The following is a 15041-nucleotide window of genomic DNA, read 5'->3' as shown; positions in this document are numbered from 1 at the left end:
GATGGAAGGTGGTGGCGGTGAATGAAGTGGGTGCTCAGATTCGTGGAGCTACAACACCCATTCCATTCAATGCCTTCATGGTACGAGAGTCTGAGGATTGCCAAAAACTGACTGAAACCACTCACCACGAGAATAAATGTTTTTGCGGTTTCGACTCTGTGTGTCCGTTTCTAAAGTGACATAAATACGGCATAATGTGGGTGTGACCAGATTTACACCAGATCAGCACGGACAATCTCTGTAAAGAGATCTCTGACAAAGATTATCTCTACTGATTACGAATAAACTCGACCACACTTACTTTACACAGAACGGATATCACCCTTCAACATCCGACTCGTTAGTCAGCAAAACTCAACGTCGCCAGGGGCACCTCTGAAGAAGTCCAGCGCAGCTCTTGACTAAATTGCAGGAGTCAAAAAATCTCTTTGATAACGCCCATACAGTCCGCAAGACTCATCAGAAACTGCAACTATGACATCCAGTCTTGATAACCTACAATGCATAAATATGTAAGTGATCCTCTGGCTATAGTGGCTCCTCTAACGTAGCTGGTCATCGATTTGAAATGAACTTGGATGACAGATACAGGTATGTCACTCCATGTTGCTGAATTTTGTGCTGGAGGTCATCAATTGTAGTGGCTGGCGAATGGCGGTTGCAGACACATGGTTGACGACATAAGGAAGTTTGGTTCTGGTCGTAAGTAGTGCACGAATAGCCAAATGGTAAGGCGACCGTTCGCGGTAAGTGGGAAATGCGGGTTCGAGCACCGATCCAGCAGAAATTTTCACTGTCTTCATTCCATTCTACAGCTGGTGGTTGTGCATATTCGCAATTGTGAATGCATTTACCGTATGCACTACCACCACAGTGTTGTCGTTCGGCGCAACACTGTGGGTACATCTCCCTCTACCAGCGCATCTAGGGAGGCCACGGCAATGAACGCCAGACCGACAGTCGGTCGTGCTTCAGATCTTGTGCTGCTGTCCATGTGCAGACTTGCTTTCCTGTAAACAAGTACTTTTCTGACTCACGATTTATGACGTAGCCATACGACCCTGCACAGCCAAGTGAACAATATTACTGTCCTCTCGGGCGCTAGTCGCGTGGTACTATTGATATCGGTGTGCCGTTGAGTGCAGCCTTCCTATACCCGTCGATTACGCATTCGATGACAGTGGATGGATCAGAATCAACGGGATCAGCAACATCGCGCGAAGGCAAATCACTGTCTCTATAATCATCGATCCTGCCACCGTCTAATTCCAACATTTGCATTTCTGCTTCCTTAACGCATTACAAGACTTTAAAGAACAAATACAATTTCAAATTTGAATCCCTGTGTGTAATTTTTCTTGTATACAGAATGTAAATGGCATTAACTTCACCCAACCGATGCGCGATTACACTGAAATTCTAACCATTTATACTGAACTGCAGGAGGATGTACCTCTGGATGTTAGACAAAGGATGTACTTCCAGCACAATGAGGCGCCGCCCCATTTCAGCACTGCTGTGAGGAACCACCTGAAAAGCCACTTGATAACGCAGATCACCTGATCTCATTATTCTGTATTTCTTGCTCTGGGGGCAGTTGCAGCAGCTGGTGTATGAAACCGTTGTGGAAACAGAAGAAGATCTCAGCGCTAGGAATTTCAGTCGCTGCTGGTACCATCACGAACACGCCAGGAATCTTCGAACGTACGCAGCCGTCATCGATCTGATGACGTGTTGCGTTCTTACAAGTCAATGGTCACGCATTCGACCAGTTCCTGTGCATGCAGCTGCTTCAACTAACATGGTAAACTACCCCCTGTGTAAATCGTCCACAGCATCAGAAACTGACGTCGGAGGCCTTATGTACCTGGACTAAATATGTTTGCTTCGATGTTCTCTGCCCACTGCATTAATCTGAACGATTGGTTTCGGAACATCTTCTATATAATGCAGCATGTACATTGATCAGCCAGAACAATATGACCAGCGACCTACTACGGATATTAACCCGACCAGGACACAGCAGCGTCACCTGGCGAGCAGTGACTGCCAGACACATACGCGCGGTGCACGTAGAATCAGTGAGTGTGCTGTCAGCGTGTAGAATGGGGAAGGTGCGCGATCTGTTTGAGTTTGACCAAGGGCGGGTTGTGATGACCTCGAGGCTCGGCACGAGTGTTTCCGAAACTTCACGGAATCAGGTTCAGACGTCTTGGGGTTGGGTGGTCACCCTTCATCACAGATGTCGAACGTCGTAGACTGGGTACATTGGTAAAACAGGACCGGCGGCGAATTGTGGCGGACTTGAATGCTGGGCTGAAAATGGTTCAAATGGCTCTGAGCACTATGGGACTCAACTGCTGTGGTCATCAGTCCCCTAGAACTTAGAACTACTTAAACCTAACTAACCTAAGGACATCACACACATCCATGCCCGAGGCAGGATTCGAACCTGCGACCGTAGCAGTCGCACGGTTCCGGACTGCGCGCCTAGAACCGCGAGACCACCGCGGCCGGCTGCTGGGCTGAGTACAAGTATATATGAACACAAAGTGCACCGAACACTCCTAACGAAGGCTCTCCACAACCGACGACCCATTCATGTGCCAAATTTACACGACGACATCGGCAACTACGACTGAAATGGGCAAGTAACCACCGGCACTGGACGTTGGCGCAGTGACAGAGCGCTACTTTGCCAGATGAATCCAAATGGTTCAAATGGCTCTGAGTACTATGGGACTTAACATCCGAGTTCATACGTCCCCTAGAACTTAGAACTACTTAAACCTAACTAACCTAAGGACAATACACACATCCATGAACGAGGCAGGTTTCGAACCTGCGACCGTAGCGGTCGCGTGGTTCCAGACTGAAGCGCCTAGAACCTCTCGGTCACATCGGCTGGCCCAGATGAATCCGATACCTTCTTCATCATGTCGATGGGAGGCCACACATCCGTCGTCTTCCAGGTGAACACCTACTTTCACCTGTACTGTGGGACGAAGACAAACTGAGACGGCTCCGTTATGCTGTGGGGAACATTTACTTGCGTATCCACAGGTCCGGTGGAGCTTCTACTGGTCACTTTCACGTTCAAGGGGTATCTTACACTGGCTGCAGAACACGTACATCCTTTCATGATAACCATGTTTCCTGACAGCAGCGGCATTTACCAGGAGGATAATCCGAGATGTCACAAGGTCAGGAGTGTGACTGAGTGATTCACGGAACACAGTGATGAATTACAATTGATGTACTGGCCCACTAGCTTGCCCTGTCTGAACCCGATCAAACACATCTGGGATGTGATTGATCGAAGCCTCAGAGGTCATTGCCTCACCCCCCGAATTTATGGGAATTAGGATGTGCCAACGACCTTGTCAAAGAGGGTGGAGAATCGGTCAGAGTTTCAGGGAACTATCTTGTGCTTGGGTTGGGAAAATTCCCGTAAAACCGGAAGAGTCAGCAATGATCAACGGCATGAGGATGTAGAACGCAATGAAAACCGTTTCATTAAAGGCACATAATATGTATCCTCAGTACATGTGGCCTGTAAGTAAAAAAGTGTCTTGATGATCTGTCCATTGCCAAAGGATTCGGGAACAGCACCCATTCGGATCTCCGGGAGGAGACTGCCAAGGGGGAGGTGACAATGAGAAAATGATTTAATAACCAACGAAAAGATAACGTTCTACAAGTTGATGCGCGGAATGTCAGTAGTTTGAAATTCATACAAGCGACATGCAAGGGCTCAGTCTAAACAAAGTAGGGGTTCGTGAAGTGAAATGGAAAGAATACAAGGATTTATTGTCAAATGAGTATAGGGTAATATGAACAGCAGCAGAAAATCGTATAAACGGAGTGGATTCGTTATATGGAACGTGGGTCAAAGAATGTGTTACAATGAACAATTCAGTGATAGGATTGTTCTTATCAGAATCGACAGCAGACGATAACCGACAACGACATTTCAGGTATATATTCCAAAGTATCTGGCTGAAGATGAAGAGATAGAGAAAGTACATGGGGATACTGAAAGGGTAAAAAATCTGAGTCATGGGGTACTGGAATGCAGTGTAGGAGAAGGAGCAGAAGAAATGGTTACAGGAGAATATGGGCTTGAGACGAGGAATGAGAGAGAAGAAAGCCTGAGTTCTGTAATAAATATCTGCTAGTAATAGCGAATACTCTGTTCAAGAACTACAAGATGAGGAGGCACATGTGGAGAAGGCCGAATGAGACAAAAAGATTTCAATTAGATTACATCATGGTCAGACAGAGATTCAGACAATGGATTGTAAGGTGTACCCAGTAGCAGATACAGACCCTGATCACAATGTAGTAGTGATGAAGAGATTAGTCTGGAAGAATCGATACCCAAAGGACTGGGATACGCACTACTAAGGAATGATGAGATACGCTTGAATTTGTCTAAGGCTATAGATGCAGCAATAAGGAATAGCTCAGTAGGCAGTACAGCTGAAGAGGAACAGACATCTCTAAAAAGGACGCTCACAGAAGTTGCAAAGTAAAACATAGATACAAAGAAGGTACGTGCGAACAGACCAAGAATAACAGGAGTAACACTTCAGCTGATCGATGAAAAAAGAAAGTACAAATATGTTCACAGGAATTAAGGAATACAGAAATACAAGACGCTGAGAAATGAAACAAATTGGAATTTCAGGAAAGCTAAGACTGAATGGCTGCATGTGAAGAAATCCAAAAACAAACGATTGTCGTAAGGACTGACTCAGCATATAGGAACATCTAAAAAACCTCCTGTACATTAAAAGCAACGGTGGTATCATTAAGAGTATAAATGCAGAGGAAAGAGCGCATAGCTCCAAAGAGTACATTGAAGGCCTCTAGGGAATGGTTGGGGGGGGGGGGGTGGAGGGGGGAGGGACGAAGATGTGTGTGATGTGATAGGAGGAGCAGGAGGAAGAAGAGTCGATTTAGAAGACATAGGGGATTCAGTATCAGAATCAGATTTTAAGAGAGCTTTGGAGGACATAAGATCAAATAAGGCAGAACGGACAGATAACGTTCCATAACAGTTTCTAAAATCATTGGGGGAAATGGCAACAATACGACTATTCGCGTTGGTTATGTAGGAAGTATGAGTGTGGCGGCATACCACACAATTCGAGGATTGCAAGAACTGACAAGTGCGACAATTATCGCACAATTAGCTTAACAGTTCATGCGTCCAAGTTGCTGACAAGAATAATATGCAAAAGAATCGAAAAGAAACTTGAAGATGTGTTAGATGGCGATCAGTTTGGCTTTAGGAAAGAGAGCTAATTCTGGCGTTGCGTTTGATAATGGAAGCAAGACTCAAGAAAAATCAAGACACGTTCATAGAATTTTGTCTACCTGGAAAAAGCCCTCTACAATGAAATATGGTGCAAGATGTTCTAAATTCTGAGAAAAATAGGGGTAAGCTATAGGGAGATATGGGTAATACACAGCAGATACTAGAGCCAACTGGGGATAATAAGAGTGGACGACCAAGAACAAAGAGCTCGAATTACAAAGGGTGTAGGACAGGGATGCAATCTTTCGCCCTTACTGTTCAATCTGTACACGGAAGAAGCAATGATAGAAATAAAAGAAAGGTTCAGGAGTGGGATTAAAATTCAAGGTGGAATGACATCAGTGATACGATTCGCTGACGACATTGCTATCCTGAGTGAAAGTGAAGAAGAATTCTGACCTGCTGAATGGAATGAACAGTCTAATGAGTTCAGAATGTGCACTGAGAGTAAATAGAAGAAAGACGAAAGTGAAGAGAAGTAGCAGAAATGAGAGCAGCGAGAAACTTAAGATCAGAATTGATGGTCACGAAGTAGACGGATGGATCAAAAGCTGACTAGTACTGCAAAAAGGACAGTCCTGGCCAAGAGGAGTCTACTAGTATCAAACATATGTCACGTTTGAGACGTAATGCTATAGATGAATGTTGAAAATTAGGTGGACAAATAAGGTGAGGAGTGAGAAGGTTCTGCACAGAATCGGAGAGGAAAGGAATATATGGAAACCACTGGCAAGAAGGGAGAGGATAACAGGACGCCTGTTAAAACATGAGGGAGTTACTTCCATGGTACTAGAGGGAACTGCAGAGGCGAAAACTGTAAAGACAATTTCAAATACATCCAGCGAATACTTGAGGAAGTAGTTTGCAGGTACTACCCTGAGATTAAGAGGTTGGCACAGGACAGGAATTCGTGGCGGGCCTCATCAAACCAGACAGAAGAGTGATGAATAAAAACAAAGAATAAAATAAAATAAATCAAAATAAAAAAGTGACTTAGGTGCCAACTACCTACAGACACCTACCACGGCCTCATTGTTTCTATGACGACGCGTCGCTGCTGTTATGCGTGCCAAAGGAGGACATACCAGCTATTAGGTAAATGGTGATAATGTTCTGACTGATGAGTGTATGTATATATATGTGACTATCCGGGATATTCTCACAAACTCCATGGTCAATTTCAATCAAATTTGACACACGAACAGCAAACTTCACGAGTTTCAGAATCATAGGATTTATAACTTCATAGTACCAACAGGAGCGGAAAAACCGACAAATCATTTTTTCAGGCTATACCATACAGGATGCTCTGCACGATAGGCATATCGACTAGTAGCCTGCTTTACTGATCTTTTTGTTAGGGTACACATGTGGATGGTCATTTCTGGGAAAGGTTGAGAAAGATAATGGAGTGGTTGGAAAGACAGATGGGAGGTTGAGCAAAAGGACGTGGACAGAGAGAGAAGGGGGAAATGGAGAGAGGTTGGAGTAGGATGGGATGGACGAGAGGGGGGCAGAGGGGTTGCACAGAGATAGGGACAAGATGGTCAGAGGAGGTGGGAAGCGAGAGAGGGAGGGGTAGATGGGCAGAGAGGGAAGAAGAGTTAAGGACAGAGATGGGGGAAGAGGAGAAGGCAGACCGCGAGAGAAGGGATGAGGAGTGGATGGATAGAAAGGGCAGGGTGCAAGAAATGGACAGAAAGATATGGGAAGAGGAATAGATAAACTGAGAAGGAAGCGAACAGAATATGCTCAGATGGAAGGTGGTGTAGGAAGATACGGCTGGAGGGAGGAGAGACGGCGATGGACAGATAGAGGAGTAAGGGAGGTAAGAGAAGATGGAATGAGAGGGTAAGGCAGGAGAGGTGGACACAGACGGAGGTGAAGGACGAGATGAGTCAAACACATACGCAGGTGCAGCTTGGAGGAAAACACTAGTTGTTAATATAAATTTACTAGATCGGCATAAAAATAACATTAAATAATACTCCTTCTTCCATGCTCTGGTGCTTTCCATTTACGAATGACGTAGCTACGTATCTTGACATAATAGAAGGATCGATGGCCATACGGCGGACTACTCTATCCTCAGCATTGTATGATTTGCGGAAACTCTCAACTCTGTAGCACGAAACATTAGTTGTGTAGTTGTTTTAGGCAGCTACACATTTTTGGTTGGCAACAACATAGTCGACAGAATTCAGTAACACGGCACGATAGTACTTCTGTTTAAAATAACCGCATTTTGTGCGGTACAGCTTACAGCAGCCTCCCAACGCGCCACACCCTTTCCCCAAACAGAAGTTGGGAGGCCTACGAGCCGCGCTACCCCTGTCGCCGCTTGTTGGGTTGCAACTCGCGCGCTGCCTGAATGCTGCTGTAAGGGCTGCCTGCTCGCCGTCCGCTCGGTCGTTTGCTCGCCGGTTCGGTGCGGCACAGCAGGCGTGTTAACACGGCCGGGGGACTCGCCGCGCCAGCTTTTGCGCCGATAACTCACACGGCCGCAGCCTGCGGTCGCCGCGAGCAGACTTGGGACGAATAAAAAACACGCACCGGCTCCGCCGGGAGGCACACGGCCGCCGATAAAGCGTTTCATTAGAGTTGCGAGTATGGGTGGGTCCCCAGCGCCGCTGCTGCCGCCGCCTCTGTTGTCTAGTCGACGCTGGACAGGGATAACCGATGGTAAAACGTGCACAACAACAGTGACTCTGCTCACACACACACACACACACACACACACACACACACCAGAAACTGAGTATGAGTCTGAGTGAGGGTATGTGCGTGTGTGTGTGTGTGTGTGTGTGTGTGTGTGTGTGTGTGTGTGTGTGAGGGAGGGAGGAAGGGGACACACACACACACACACACACACACACACACACACACACACACACACACACACACGCACACAGAGAGAGAGAGAGAGAGAGAGAGAGAGAGAGAGAGAGAGAGAGAGCGTCCTTTCTCTGGTGTGTTGTACAGTCTGCGCCCCGCGCTGTTACCCACAGTTAATACAATTACTTTTAAAAAAATGTCGGGTACGTTTCTGTTGCAACCCTCTGTTAGGCATCTCCTCCTTCTGCCTCTCTCTGCCGTTGGCCCCCCACCCCCTCCTCCTGTCTCCTACGCCCACTCTCTCTCTCTACCTCCTCCACCCCCAGTCTTTGTTGAATTCCTCCCCCCTCTTTCCTCTGACCATGTTTTCCACCCTCCCTTTTCAGTTCATCTCCTCTTTCCTCTCTCTGTCCATCTACTCCTCTTTCCTCTCTCTGTCCATCTACTCCTTTCCTCTCTATGTCCATCTACTCCTCTTTCCTCTCTCTGTCCATCTCCCCTTTCCATGCATTCCCCCCCCCCCCCTCTACTACCTCTATCCATTTCCTCCTATCTGTGCGTATATTGTCCTTCCCTCTCCCTGTCTGTTTATCTCCTCTTCTCCCTTCTCTCTCAATGTTAACATCCCTATGTCGATAAGAATCTGGTAGTTCTTATCCCCACGACACTTCTTTCCGGTCTTAACTAAAATGTGTACAAAATTTGGTTAAAACCGTTACAAATGTTATGATCTTTTATCCGTTGCTCTGCCTGTGAGCACATCTCGAATATATTTAACAAAATTTTCAAATGTGTTTGAATTTCTAATTAACCAAACTGCTCAGGTAGTACCTTACAGAAGCTCTCCTCGTTCGCAGGAGAGCTTCTGTAAAGTTTGGAAGGTAGGAGACGAGGTAAAGGCAGAAGTAAAGCTGTGAGGACGGGGCGTGAGTCGTGCTTGGGTAGCTCAGGTGGTAAAGCACTTGCCCGCGAAAAGCAAAAGGTCCAGGGACCGAGTCTCGGTCCAGCACACAGTTTTGATCTGACCGGAAGTTTCATATCAGCGCACACTCCGCTTCAGAGTGAAAATCTCATTCTGGAAATATTCTCAGGTAGTTTAATTAAAGCCTCTCGGATTTATATTGCGTTACAAATAATTCAGTCTTACACTGTACGTAAAACGAAATGTCATTTCCCTGTGTTTTACCATAAAACTGAATTTCTCTCAAGGAGAATACAAAGTATATTGATTATAACGACAGGAAAAGCTTGAAAAATATTTTCTAAATACAGCGATAATTTAACTCTCTCACCTGTAAATTATAATAAGTGTTAAAATCTGAAGAGCTCCATACATGAAAAGCTATAATACATATTCTATCGGCACCAAACGATAACACGTTCCTTTCTAAATTCATCCCATTACACACAGTATAACGGGTATTTAATGCACATATTTCTATACGTGGTACTTAAATACGTACACTGCTCAGTGTGTTGATTTTTTTTTCTGTGTGTGTGACAGTCTTACCACAAGCAGTCACAAACTTAATGATCTCATATTTACTGAACGGTCGTGACTGAACCACTACGTAGACTACATCTGTCAATATAGACTAACCGTTTTGCGTCCACTTGTCCACATTTCTCATCACATGTTACGCTGCGGAGGGGAAAATAAGAATTAATGGCTTGCTCTTGCCATCTGTACTTGGAGTTACTAACCTACCAAAAAACGTACTACTCATAATAGCTATAAATATTAGTCTACAAATGAAGTAAATACTCATGTATGTTATCAGTACTGTGTCCTCAGTCACCAATAAAATTACATCCAGTTGTGCCCGTTACATCCTGTATATTTCCATTTTAATACATGTTATAATGTGGTTAGTCATGCATTAAGTGAAATTTAGTTCTAACCTTGTAAATGAGGACTAACAGGCATACGCGATCATACAATAATACAAGAGATATCCATAAACCACAACATTTACTGGAAGGCATGCAAAATATTACAAATACGTGATTTACCGCGCTGGCTGCTTATAGCTCTCAAAATCTGGCAGTCTGTGACGCAAAGTTTATGCAAAATAAGAATCGCATCAGCGAGAAAGCTGTGTAAGTTTTAATGGCCTCGTCCAAGTCGTCAGCCTCAATCCCATTGACAGAGCGGTGCGTTGTGCTGCAGGCTGCAAAGTTGTAAAGGCCAGCCCTGGTGTCTGTCGGCCTCTGAGCTCCACAATACAATCCTTAGAAAGCACTTGTCGTTTTACTTTCGTTTTATATATTATGTGAATTTCTGAAAATTGAAAGCAGAGCGACTATGTAATAGTCTTCCAGCCGTATTGTTGCACGCTTTACTACAAAGAGATGGTACGATAGCTTTTATTATTTTTTTTAATGAATGGTTTTTTACACTAGCGTCAACTCCATGGCCACAGAGTACCAGCACTTTTCGTTTACAGTACAACAGACCTGTTTCTTCGCAAAAAAATCTAGCTTCCTTTTACTTGCACTTTATTTCTACTTTATGGCCCAGACACTTTCTGTGAACATATACACAGTGTTTCCCGCCGATATTCTTATATAACACATACACTCCAATGTAAAAGGCCACATTTCCACAAAGTGCCGGTGAAAATTGTGGTGAACAATTTTCTCTAATGCTACACAGATAAAAATATCAACTCAGTCTATGTATCGAGTCCTTGTAGAAACTATGTTTTCTTTACACGGTGATACAGAGCTAAACAACGACTACAATTTCAGCAAATATTTTTAAAACAAGAGGCGGACAAAGAGGAAATTTCGATGGCCTGACCTGTAAGTACAGCTGTTCTTCACGTAAGCACTACGGAAAGCGGAGGCCCCTGTACTCACTCAGCAGCTCGGGCCGTCATGTTTATTGCATTCTCCGCAATTCTTCTTTAAGAATATTTTGGTTGCAAACAACAGTCAAATTACTATATTCGTCTTTTCGAACCTAATCATTACAGTTAGAACAACGTATCAACGCAACGTCTCGTTTCTGAATGATTTAATTAAATCTTTCTCGACGTCCAGCCGCTTCTCGTAATTGAAATTCCACAACATTTCAGTGAAGTGCATTTCAGTCGTTGATGACTAACAGCTAGCGACTTCGGTATTCCAGACAGTGTTGTTGATAGTATCAGGGCAGCCAGTGGTTGCTACAGGAGAACGACTGGAGAGTATTACACCGCAATCTCGTGGAGTTTACTCCATATGATGCGGCTGAATTTCACAGACAGTTCCTTAAAACATTCAAACAAGAAGGAAACTGAACTACAACAGTAACCATAGACCAGCAGTTAACTCGCTTCCCGTCACTTGCAAAAAATTATTTTTCGGTGTCTCGAACCACTTACTTTAGAGCATTCGAAGTTCCTTAGTTCGAAGAGTTTGCACTTTAAATGTCGTAACGTATTGTACGTCCCCCGTAAAACTTGTTTTGAAGATAAACTTTTCTGTACATTTAATTCTCACGTGAAGGAACAGCCACAATCAAAAATAAATGTATCGTCTTGTACAGAATAAAATATGGCCTGTGCTATGAGTGAACGGAGCTATTTGCGCCCTGCTCTCACCACTTCGTACTTTTTCAGATCCTTCACTTAGTTACTGAGGCAGAATACGGTCGTAAACTCTGTACAATCACAGCGCAAGCAAGCTAAGTGTGTGGCTAGCGACGAGGGCAGTGAGACTGTGCTAAAACTGATGGATGAAGCTCTTCACGTAATCAGGATAAATGAGTAATGTACGAGTAAGAAGTAGTTTTAACTGTTGTAGTAAACATTATTTATCGGAGATGGACCATAAGACAGTGATTGTTCAGACTCTGCGAGCATATTGAGTTAGGAAGTGGACACTGAATGACAGTTCCCCCTGCGGCTAACAGTATCTGATCAGAAGTACCCAGACACTGCTGTATAATACGAAATTGACCACTAGAAGTCATGATAGGTGGTTGGAAGTATAAAAGGAGGTTGTGAGTACTGCCTTTTCAGTTCAGAAGTACTAACGGCAAAATGTGTCGCTCAGGAAAGATCAGAGACTTCGAACATGGACTAGTGACTGGATGTCACGTGAGCATTAGTGCCATCACTGACACTTCAACCCATCCAAAGCTATACAGATGGCTAAAGGGCGAAAGAAGAGCCATACCAGAACCAAGACCAGATAGATCTCACGGACTGGCGGAAAGCGACCGCCGAGCCTTGCACAAGGGAGGGGATGGGGTGTTAAAAATCATCTGAAATCAGCACAAGGAATTACTCATAAGCTCTGAAGCGTTACAATTGCTTTAGCTAGGGCACTGACTGAGTACGAAGTTAAAATGGTGCGACCGGGCAGCTCATCTTTAGCCAGACATTCCTGATTACCGCTAAGCGATAGTTGAGGCGGCGTGGAGAGCGGCGTCAGTGCACTGTGGATGACTGGAAAAGAGTGATCTGGACTGCTCAGTCACGTTGTACTCTATGGCGGTGTCATGGAATGGTTTGGGTTTGGCGAATGGTTGGAGAAAATTACCTGTCATCACGTACAGTGCCAACATTGAAATGCGGAGGAGGCAGTATTACGGTAGGGTGAGATTTTCGTGATTAGGTTGAGGTTCCCCTAACACCCTCACGAAATGGCTAAATGTGGAAGGATGTAAACAGATCTTACAGCACTGTGTACTGCAAGAAATGGAAGAACAATTCGGTGGCGGATGACTTTATTAGGCTAGTAACACACTTTCAAATAAAGCAGCATCTTTGAGCCAATGTTGTTTGATTAACAAAATTCTTGAAATGACAGAAATTCCATAACACCAATTTATTTTTCAATTTAATACCCGTGTACACTAATGCAGTTGCGGGTACGCTCAGATAATGTCCGCAAACCATTCAAATAAGAGGTCTTCGATTTCGAGTCCAACCGAGTGTTTACAGAATCCATCACATCATCATTGTCAAATTGTCGTCCTCTGAGGTTTTGCTTTAGGTATAGGAAAAGAAAAAGTCTGATTGAGCCAAATCTGGAGAAACTGGCGGACGCCGTAAAAATTCAAACTCGCAGTCACGCAGAATTTCCAGTGTTTCGAGGGCTTTGTGCGCCAGTGCGTTGTCCTGATGCAAAATAATTCCACGAGCCAATTTTCCGCACGTTTCTTTCTTTGTCTCTTCTCTGAAACGGCGCAGGAGGTAGAGATATTACGACGCAATGATATTTACGCCCTTTTGTAAGTAATCTACCATAATTACCACTTCTGCATCCCAGAAGACCGATTGTATCACCTTACCGGCTCATTTTTTTCTCACGGAATTTTTTTGGGGTAGGGCATGAAGAATGGTTCAAATGGCTCTGAGCACTATGGGACTTAACATCTATGGTCATCAGTCCCCTAGAACTTAGAACTACTGAAACCTAACTAACCTAATGACATGACACAACACCCAGCCATCACGAGGCAGAGAAAATCCCTGACCCCGCCGGGAATCGAACCCGGGAATCCGGGCGTGGGAAGCGAGAACGCTACCGCACGGCCACGAGATGCGGGCGGCATGAAGAATGATTGCATTGTTGCGAGTGTTGATTTTGTCTCAGGATGGTAGTGGTGAACCCATATTTCGTCTATCGTCGGAAACTTTTCAAGAAAGCCGTCTTCATCGCTTCAAATTGGCGGACGATTTCTTCACAACACTGCATTCGAGTTCTTCGGGATCCACCGAGGTGAAACTTTCCGCATTCCCAAAATATCCACAACAATGTCATGAGTACTTCCATGAAAGATTCCAAATGTGGTTTCAATGTGCTGCAACATTGTTCGAGGATCCTGCCAAATGGCATCGTGAATTGCAGTCACTGTTTCATCAATGGCTTTCCACTCCTCGGTGCATCTTCCACGCTCGTTCTTCCACGTTTGAAGTCGGACATTCACTTTTTCACTGTTGCTTAAGACGGAGCACTGTCCTTAAGTATATTCCGCATGTCCCCCGCAATTTCCTTAGGCGGCTTTCCCTTCGAATGACGATATTCATTCGCAGTACGGTTCTCGATCCTCTCGATACTCGCCATTTTACGCTGCGGTATACAACACAGCCTAGTGCCAAAGCTAACGAAACTGGTGACCCGACATTTGACTTGCATTCCCACAAAGAGTCACCATAAAAGTCGGTGGTGGTGTTTGCACGAGACGTTACGGTAACTATCTCGGGCTGGAAACTTTTCGACCACCCCTCGTACTGTCCTGCCCAGAATTCCGACCTGCAGCCAACTAAACACTTCTGGGATGATAGAATGAAGGCTTTCACGGTGGCTGTTGTCATCACTTAACACTTTCGGGCTGATATGTCGTGGTCCATGTGTTTCAGGAATGTGATCATGAAATAAAGTTTAGTGAGACGACCGTCATATCAAAACGTCACATTATTATGCGCGAATGTACAGAGAGCCCATTGAGATTGCCAAACACTGCAATAATTTTAACAGAAAAGATGAAGGCACTAAGATATGGATATCAACATTGCAGCAACAGCGTGACAATCGATTAATTTCAATTGAGAAAGTTGGCAATATCAGAGATCATAGCACAGCCGACGTCACGTGATTGACAGCGGCGCCCTCTAGATGGCTTATATATACGGCTCTCACTCGTGCTCTCGTTGCAGTTGGCGATTGTCCTCGGAGGATGCCTTCCGCAGTCGAAAGCGAAACCTCAGGGTAGAGACTTACGTGTGGACCACGGCATCTCAGCCCGGAAGTGTTAAGTGGTGACCTCTGGGATGAGTTAGAATACCGACTTCGCTCCACACCCAAGCGTCCATCAACACAATCTCCTCTGGATTTCTGCAGGACTAGTAGCACGTTATCCGTCAAGAGCCGAAACCAGACACCTTAC

General features: G+C 44.9%; 1 protein-coding gene across 1 annotated transcript in view; it reads right to left on the bottom strand.

Moving 5' to 3' along the window:
• Positions 1-15041, bottom strand: part of LOC126281686 (furin-like protease 1) — a 1379773-nt gene that overhangs the window by 15265 nt on the left and 1349467 nt on the right. The gene's annotated exons all lie outside the window — the stretch shown is intronic.

The sequence above is a fragment of the Schistocerca gregaria genome, chromosome 7 (assembly GCF_023897955.1).
Source record: "Schistocerca gregaria isolate iqSchGreg1 chromosome 7, iqSchGreg1.2, whole genome shotgun sequence".
Lineage (NCBI taxonomy): Eukaryota > Metazoa > Arthropoda > Insecta > Orthoptera > Acrididae > Schistocerca > Schistocerca gregaria.
This window is presented reverse-complemented; position numbering and strand designations above follow the sequence as displayed.